General features: G+C 38.3%; 1 pseudogene; it reads right to left on the bottom strand.

The window, feature by feature from the left end:
* Positions 1-344: 344 nt before the first annotated feature.
* Positions 345-6,628, bottom strand: LOC120292640 (annotated as a pseudogene).
* Positions 6,629-7,943: the final 1,315 nt, after the last annotated feature.

Below are 7,943 nucleotides of genomic sequence, written 5' to 3'. Positions count from 1 at the left end.
CTATCAACAACTGCAAGGACATCAAAATAAGAACATCATGCGAAGAAGAGACTTCTGTACTTTTGGGCTTTCAAACATGCAGTCTTTATAAGAACTAACAAGTGCATAAAAACCATGATTGCTGTTATGAGAAAGGCTGTGCAAATTAATAGAAGTTTGTCTGTAAGATCAATCTTAATGATGAAAGGGAGAGAGAAATTACATTCAAAAGCTCCGAGAATCTTGCACATTCTTTCTCTTGCCAAAGCCAGATCTCTTGCTAAACGTTCCTAAGTAGAAAAAAAGATATAAAACAGCAATATTATGAATAAGAACCCTTCTGAAGCACAAAAACCTGATCGCTTTCATGATAATGCCGCATTCCATTTACCTTTCTTCAATTTCCGCATAATACTGACCAAGGCAGTCTGAAGATTCAGCAGCTCTATGTTCTTGCCATCTACAATGCTCATGTAATTTGCAATTTTTTTATTCAAGTCTTCAATGATCTCCTTCTGCTTTTGAGTTTCATTGCTACTATTCATCCGCAACTCATCCTGATTTGCTATTGCTTGGTTAAGAGCTTTCAAGGTGCATAATCTGGAGTTTTCTGGAGCCACATTGGTCTCTCGCAATTCTTCAATTACTTTTCTGTCCTCATCCATCTTTTCTGATTCTTCAGATTCCTATATGAATTGCAGCATGAAAATAATCTCAACTTTGACAGCAAAAATTGTAAATTAAATTCACTTATAATGTAATAAGTTTATATTCCTAAGTCTAGCAGAAGCAGCAATAAGATGTGATTCTTAGAGCAGATTAAGCGTTTCATCCGTGCAGACAGGTTGCTAAAGTACTTGGGGCATGATTATATAAACCTTAGCCAAAATTAAAGCAACAAGGAAAGAAAAGGAATCTCTGTGCACGAAAATAGATACGAACAAAGAACTCTGAGTCATATTTAAAAACTAATTACATTCACTCAATCGCATTGGTGTAGAAAGTGGTGCAAAGTTCCGCAATGACTGATGGGCACACTTCTGCAACATTTACGACAATGATTGGACCAGGCATAACTGTAGAAAAAAGAGAGAAACGATACTCGACAATGATGAACCTTCCCACTAATGCTAAATGTAAGCAGAAAAAGAAAAAGAAAAGGCCAAATATAAAAAATTGGAAAACCAGGGCAATAAATCCTAGATATTACAAGATACCAGTCACAATTTAAAATTATTGGTTGTCCATAGTTAAAGAAGCTCAATTGAGAAGAAATGACCAATGGTTAAAGGGCATAGTGAAGGCCTAAGAAAAAACAATCATATTTTCTAATGAGAACCTGAAAATTATGGATCTTCAAGGGGACATGCCACTTAATATAAAATGATAAAGTAGCTGCACTTATGTGATTAATCCTCTTACGGGGGAAAAAGGTGTAGTTTCTATTGTTATTGTAGAGAGAAGATTTTAGGCTATTAAAAATGTGCAGAACAGATAATTGGAGAGAAAATGCATAAATAGAAGACTAGAAGATGAAAATTAAAACATTATGCTCGATACAATCGGAACTCTATTTTTATTTTCCTTCTCTTTTTCTCCTCATATTTGTGTTAGCATTGAGGCGAACCATCAATAACCTGATCAAAGTAAAGTGAGGCCTACTACTTTCACTCGTTACTTGCAAAGATATTTTCACAAATAATTAAATGTCTAAGATGAAAAAAAAAGCATACGGGGCCGCCAGCATATTCAGCAATCAGCAAATAACTCATCCGAATGTCAAAACTAATTTAGCATGATTGATTTATTGACCACTATTCTACCAACATCTGATTAAATGACAATTTATTCTGCCAAAAGCAAATAAAAACAATGAACAAGTAACCTTATCCAACAAGTGTTGTTTAAGCCGGCTCAATTCTCGCAATGCTTTGTCCTCTCTTTCCATGTTTCCTTCAAATCATTCTCCAATTTTTGCAGGGACTGCTTTAATTCGTCTCTTTCACGAGAACTTCCAAAGGAACTACATCCTGTACAAGTATCTTTGCTTAGAAAAAGTAGCACAGAAAGATTATAAAATGTAAAATCTATCATAATGTCATCATTACTAGTGCCATAGGTATTTATAAATTTATTAAAAAAAAAAAAAAAAGATCACCTCATTTACACTACTTTGGGCTCCTTTGATAGTTGAAGAGTTCCTGGTCGTCCTCAAAACAAACCTCAAGTTCACTTTTCTCCGCCTACAAAAATCATTAACCACACAGTTTGACAGTGAAGAAATAACCAAAAATGTAATTAACATGTGAAAATTGGGGGAAAAGCATTATAGACACTAACAGCAGATCACAACCTTGAGGTCAATATTTTCCTTCTCCAGGGAGGCAATCACTCTTTTTCAGTCTCTCAAAAGTCCCATCAACATCCTTGTTCTCATGCCTGTCCAATCCATTTTGCAATCTTTTTATTTCTAATAATTTCTCATTCAATTCGTTGCGCACTTTATTCATCTCCATGAAAATCTGCCAATAGGAAAAAATAGAAAACAGAAGACATCTGAGTTAGCTCCACCAAGTCAGGAAAAGAAAATGACCAGTACCAAAGATAATTACTTTGACATCAGTGTTCACTTGAGCTGTAATAAAAAGAGAAGGTATTTTGGCCAGAGAAGTAGCTGCTACAAATTTTTGGTCATCGAATTTGGGGCTTCCTTTTTTCCAAATCATTCTACTTTACAAATCTTCATTTGGTTAGTTGTACTTTGAGAGTGGAAACTTCACGTGAAGTAGCCCACGTAGCTGCTGGCATGTGGAAAAAGTGTCACATCACTCTAGGTAAAGTGCATGGCCAGCTAGTTTTTCAGGTATATTTGAAGATAGACCTAATTGACATCATTTTAGAACTACAATAACCTAACTAGACATTCTGAAAAGCGATTATGTGAACAAATAAACAGGTAAGGTAATCCTTACAAACAAAGAATGGTGATGCATAACCATAAGGCATACTAGGAAATGAAAACAAAACTAAAGCACTTACTTTATCCTTCTCATCCTTCAGTGACTGAAGTTTGGTCTGAAATGCTTCATTCAACTTGCGTTCCTCTGAAAATGAGATCAATATATGAGAAGCCCAAAAATCACATGCACTCTAATTCAATGCATAATAATCGCAAGGGTTGGAATAAACCTTGCAATTCAATGTCTACAGTTGCTAATCTTTTTCCTTCTCCAGTTCTGTCCTGAGTTCTCCAATTTGTAACTGGTGAGTAGCTTGTAGTGCTGCAAGGGACCGGTTTTTTTCTTCTAGCAAATCTGCAAGCTCCTAAAGGGCATTCATAGATATTTGTCAAGCGTATGTATTTAAGATCATCTTTGAGTGACAAGACATAGACTAATTAAGAAAAAACTTCTACCTCCACCATGCATTATACGAACTGCTAGCATCCACATAACAAAAGGAGGATTGAACACAAAGTGCCATTACCTTTTCTTTTGCCCAAAACCGCCGTGTTCTCCAGCATGCCTAGTTCCATTGCCAGCAATGTCCAGTCTTGAGATAGTACCATTCTGTCCATGATTTACACTGAACGTGTTTTCAATTGCGATGCAAGTTTGTGTTGCTGGTTTGGTGATTGGCCATTACCCTCCTAAACATTGCGAAGAATATTCAGGCACATTGCCATCTTAAGTTTTATATTCTTCAGGCAAAATAATCTGTAATTTCTATAGATGTATAAAACATCTATGCCAAACGATAATATAGCAGAACAATACCAAATTCCCATTGGTCAGAAAAGGATGACATGGAAGCCAAGTAATTTAGCTTTTATTAGTCCAGCTCTCATTTCTAGTACTCTGTCATTGTCAAGCAGTTCAAATGTCATCTCATAAATGTGTTCTCTCTATGACTTTCCTCATAGCACAGGATGACAAAATACTAACAGTACCAAGGTTGTTTTTCCGCATCTTTTACAGTTCAGAGACCAGTCTTCAGACAACTGGAAACCTCGCAATATTATAAAATAGATGCCATGGCACAACTAGGCAAATAAAAAAAGATATCTGGCATATTTATGAGTTCTCTTTCCTTGTGTCACTGTTTCATATCTCTAACAATTGTTAGTGACCAAATGCCTGAATGCACCCTTGAGTCATTCTGATCAGCATCTGCTGAATTATGATTAGAACACGTCTATAAACATGAGCAAGAGCGTAAAATATTGATACAGCTAGACTTTCTGATGTAACAGAATAATGTGACGTGAAGGGTCTGAAAGTGAGCAAAGAACCAAGCTTTCAAGTCACCACTTGTGCCAGTTAAAAGCAATGCAAATATAGTAGAAAAGTCAGAATGAATGTACCAACCATTCCCAAGAACATTCAACCAAATGATTCATTGTTAAATAAAAGCAGAAAAGTTTTCTGACAATATACGTCCTTTTCCAAACCAACCTACATTCAATGACCTACCTTGAGTGCATTTGTGCTATTTATAGATGCTCTCATGCTTTCATTTCTAATACCATTGACAGTTGCATCCAGATTCTGCTTCAATGCTCCATTTTCTTTGTTCAGTCTAGAAATATGATCCTGCTTGACAAGAAAAAGTTGTAAATGAGTGAGTACATATTTTGCAAACTTGGAAAAATAACGACTGATCAATAAGACAGTGAATCCATCACAACAGACAAGGAGTCATGACAAGTAGCTCAATCATAGAATGTTCATTGCACATGTGTGCCACCGGTCATATTCTTCTTAAGTAGGATAAACAAAGATCAGACTGAAATGAAGATATTTTGAAAACTAATCAGTTTTGAATATTTAAAAGGAAGAGCAAAGGACAAAAAAATTATGAAAGCGCATCCAGATGAGATCCAGGAATGTAATTTTTTAGGAATGGACTAGGTTCACTGGGGAGAAAGAAAAGACAATTGAACAACTTCCAGGGACTATAAAATCTTTATGAGGGATCAATCACATCTGCAAGTTTCAGGACATCAACTATACATAAGTTCAGGTCCAAGCTACTAAAGAACACAATAACCTGCATCTCATGAAATAAATTGCATCAGGAGTACATATCTAGCGGTACGAAGAATGAAACTACCCCAGATGTCAAGCCATTAAACCAAATGGATAGCTTTTGATAACTTTAAAGCACTGATTCCAACGATGCGAGTCTCATGCATCAATTATCATAATAAGAGCAGCAAATCATCCATCAATTTACCTCTTTTTTTCCTTTAGCAAAGCTGCATAATTTACTGATAGGGCCTTTATTTCGGCTTCTGATTCTTGTAGCCTTTTGATTTCTGCTTCGTATTGCTCAATCTACCAGATAAGAATAACAATTGTGATTGGACTAAGCAATCCTCACAAATGAAATTACCGAAAAGAAAACAGTAAAGAAAGACCATGCTTAAGACATATATTCTGAGCATCTATTTTTCAATGTATCTGCTTCGCTCTGATTGCGTCCAAAGGCATCAGTTTGTGAAGCAGGAAAAGTTGTGCATATTGACAGGATCAAAGGGAAACATCACTTTAAACCCGGGGGGACAAAAATTACACGTCCTGACACCCTAGAGTAGACGGTGTAGAGTTGCAGAGTGCCTAAGATGGGATGCCTTACAAGTACATACAACATTCAGCAGCACCAAAAGTCAAATGCTATCTTTAAGAGTTCACCGCAAGGAACCACAAACCACTTATTTGTGCTTAAAGGTTAATGATGAAGTAATTTATTCAGGCTTCAAATGCTTAAAGATGAAGCAATTTATTCAAGCTTCAAAACTGGGGTCTTCATGCCGTAACTCTAATCCAACTGCGAAAAGTCACAATGTCGAGCAATGAACTCCTTTTGATTTTGCATTTGGAAGACAAGCTCGAATTTTTGCAATGCAGACGACGGTAATTTAGATTTAAATCTCTCAGAACCTTAAGCACGCATGCCTACCAATAAAAAGGGTATGCGTCTTCAAAGTCGGCAAGTAGATTCCAATGTCGCATCTCATCAATTGAGCAACAATATTAGCCACCACAAGTCAATCGAATCTTGCCTAGACAAAACAATTTTCCTCGACCGCAGTTCAGGAGCGAGACTCATCTATTCAACCCAAAATTGAACATAACAGAGAAGACGCAACGAGCTGAAGCAACGGCTCCACAGGCAAACGCACATCAGATTTCGTGAAAACGCCAGCCCAATCGAAAAGCGCACCTCCGAATCGTGAGCGGAGCCGTATCCGTTGGCCACCGGGGACCGCGAGAGGGACGGGGAATGCGCGAGGCCGTGCGAGTTCCTCCGATCGGAGACGGAGGAAGCGTCCCCGTTGCTCCGGCGGTAGATCTCGAGCCCCTCCCCGTCGTCGTCGTCGTCGTCGCCGCCGTCGTGCACGGCGAGGGCGATCTTCTCCAAGCTCTCCCTCCAGTTCGCGAGAGGGCTCCGCATCCTTCGGGCTCCGATCAATGCGGATGGGGCGCAGAAAGGCGCGTCGAGGTCGGAGATCGAAGGCCGCCGCCGCCGCCGATCAGGTCAGGGTTCTCGTCGCGCGAGATTACGCAGAGGCGAGAGGGTAGATCCAAAAGGAACCGACCGAAGGAAGTAAAAATCGAAAATACGTTTTAGTGGGAGATCGGACGAGGCTTTCATCAACCGTTTTAGGGCCTTTTCAAGCCCGTGTGGAGGAATTCCTATCGGCACGAAACTTCCTGATTTATGACGTAAGCAAAGCAAATTCCACTGTCGAAATCTAAATTCATTTATTTATTACATAAAAATAACAAAAAATTTAGAATTAAGTTGCATAGGATGTAATTTAGGTCATTTATTATTTAGTTTATATTTTTATTAATTGCATTAGCAATGGACTGTCGATGGGCGATTATGAATTTAAAAGTGAACGGGTTAAGCCCACATAGCAGGACAAAATTCAGCTAGCACTAGGGGATCAAGTAGGCGAAATTTCCATGGGAGGACGGGCCAAATTGAGGTTAATTTTAGAGAATTAACTTAAATAGGTCTTGAACTTCAGTCTGCCCATTACATGAAAAAGGCCTAAATTAAGTCCATGTGATCAAGCTTAAATCTAGTTTTGCACTACATATAAGACGTTATGTCTCACAAATTAGATGTTGGCAAGTCATTATCTCAAGAACACACCGAGGGTATTTGCCAGAGGATGGACTATCCTGATTTCACTAGTCCCTGAATCGGATGGCAATGAGGAGGCTTCCATCAACTTAATAAGCGCCAAGATACCCACAACAAAAGTGACTGTATAGCAATGGGGGTGTCAGAACTGAACCGTAATCAACATCGAACCAAACCAAACCAAATGAAAATTAAATAGCGATGGGGCTATTTCAGTTCAGTTTGGTTAACCAAACTGAACTGAAATTTTGAATAAAAATTAAACACCCAACTTAAAATCCATCATCTTTCTCACTTCTTATTCTATTTGGTTCCAATAAGCAAGGAAAAAATTGAAAAACCGAAAACCATTCGGGTTGTGATTCGGTTCGGTTTAGTTCAGATTTCCTAAAAACTTGAGCTGAACTAAACTGTTGACATCCCTAAATTCGCAACGTGAACTTTGACATTGACGTGTTGGTAGATATAAAACCCTACTGTGCTAATTTCATCTTGGATTTTATGAATGAGGGTTAATTAGGAAATTCAAAGAGAGACAGTTTACTAAGATAAATGGATGTTTACTTGCTTTGCATTTTATTGCGTTACCGGTACTGTCGTGTAGTTTGATTTTGCAAAAGATGGAAAAGGGTGCCTTGGCCGTTGTAAAACAAAAGCAAAGGAGCTACCATCATCCTCCTCCTCCCGGCAATTGACCTTGCCTTGGGCTGGAAATATGCCATGGATGGAAAGGTCAAAGGCAAACTTTGTACGACATTTCGAGGACCACCACCACACGAGGATCATTCCCGATTTACGCAACAGGA

This window comes from Eucalyptus grandis, chromosome 4 (genome assembly GCF_016545825.1).
Source record: "Eucalyptus grandis isolate ANBG69807.140 chromosome 4, ASM1654582v1, whole genome shotgun sequence".
Taxonomy (NCBI): domain Eukaryota; kingdom Viridiplantae; phylum Streptophyta; class Magnoliopsida; order Myrtales; family Myrtaceae; genus Eucalyptus; species Eucalyptus grandis.
This window is presented reverse-complemented; position numbering and strand designations above follow the sequence as displayed.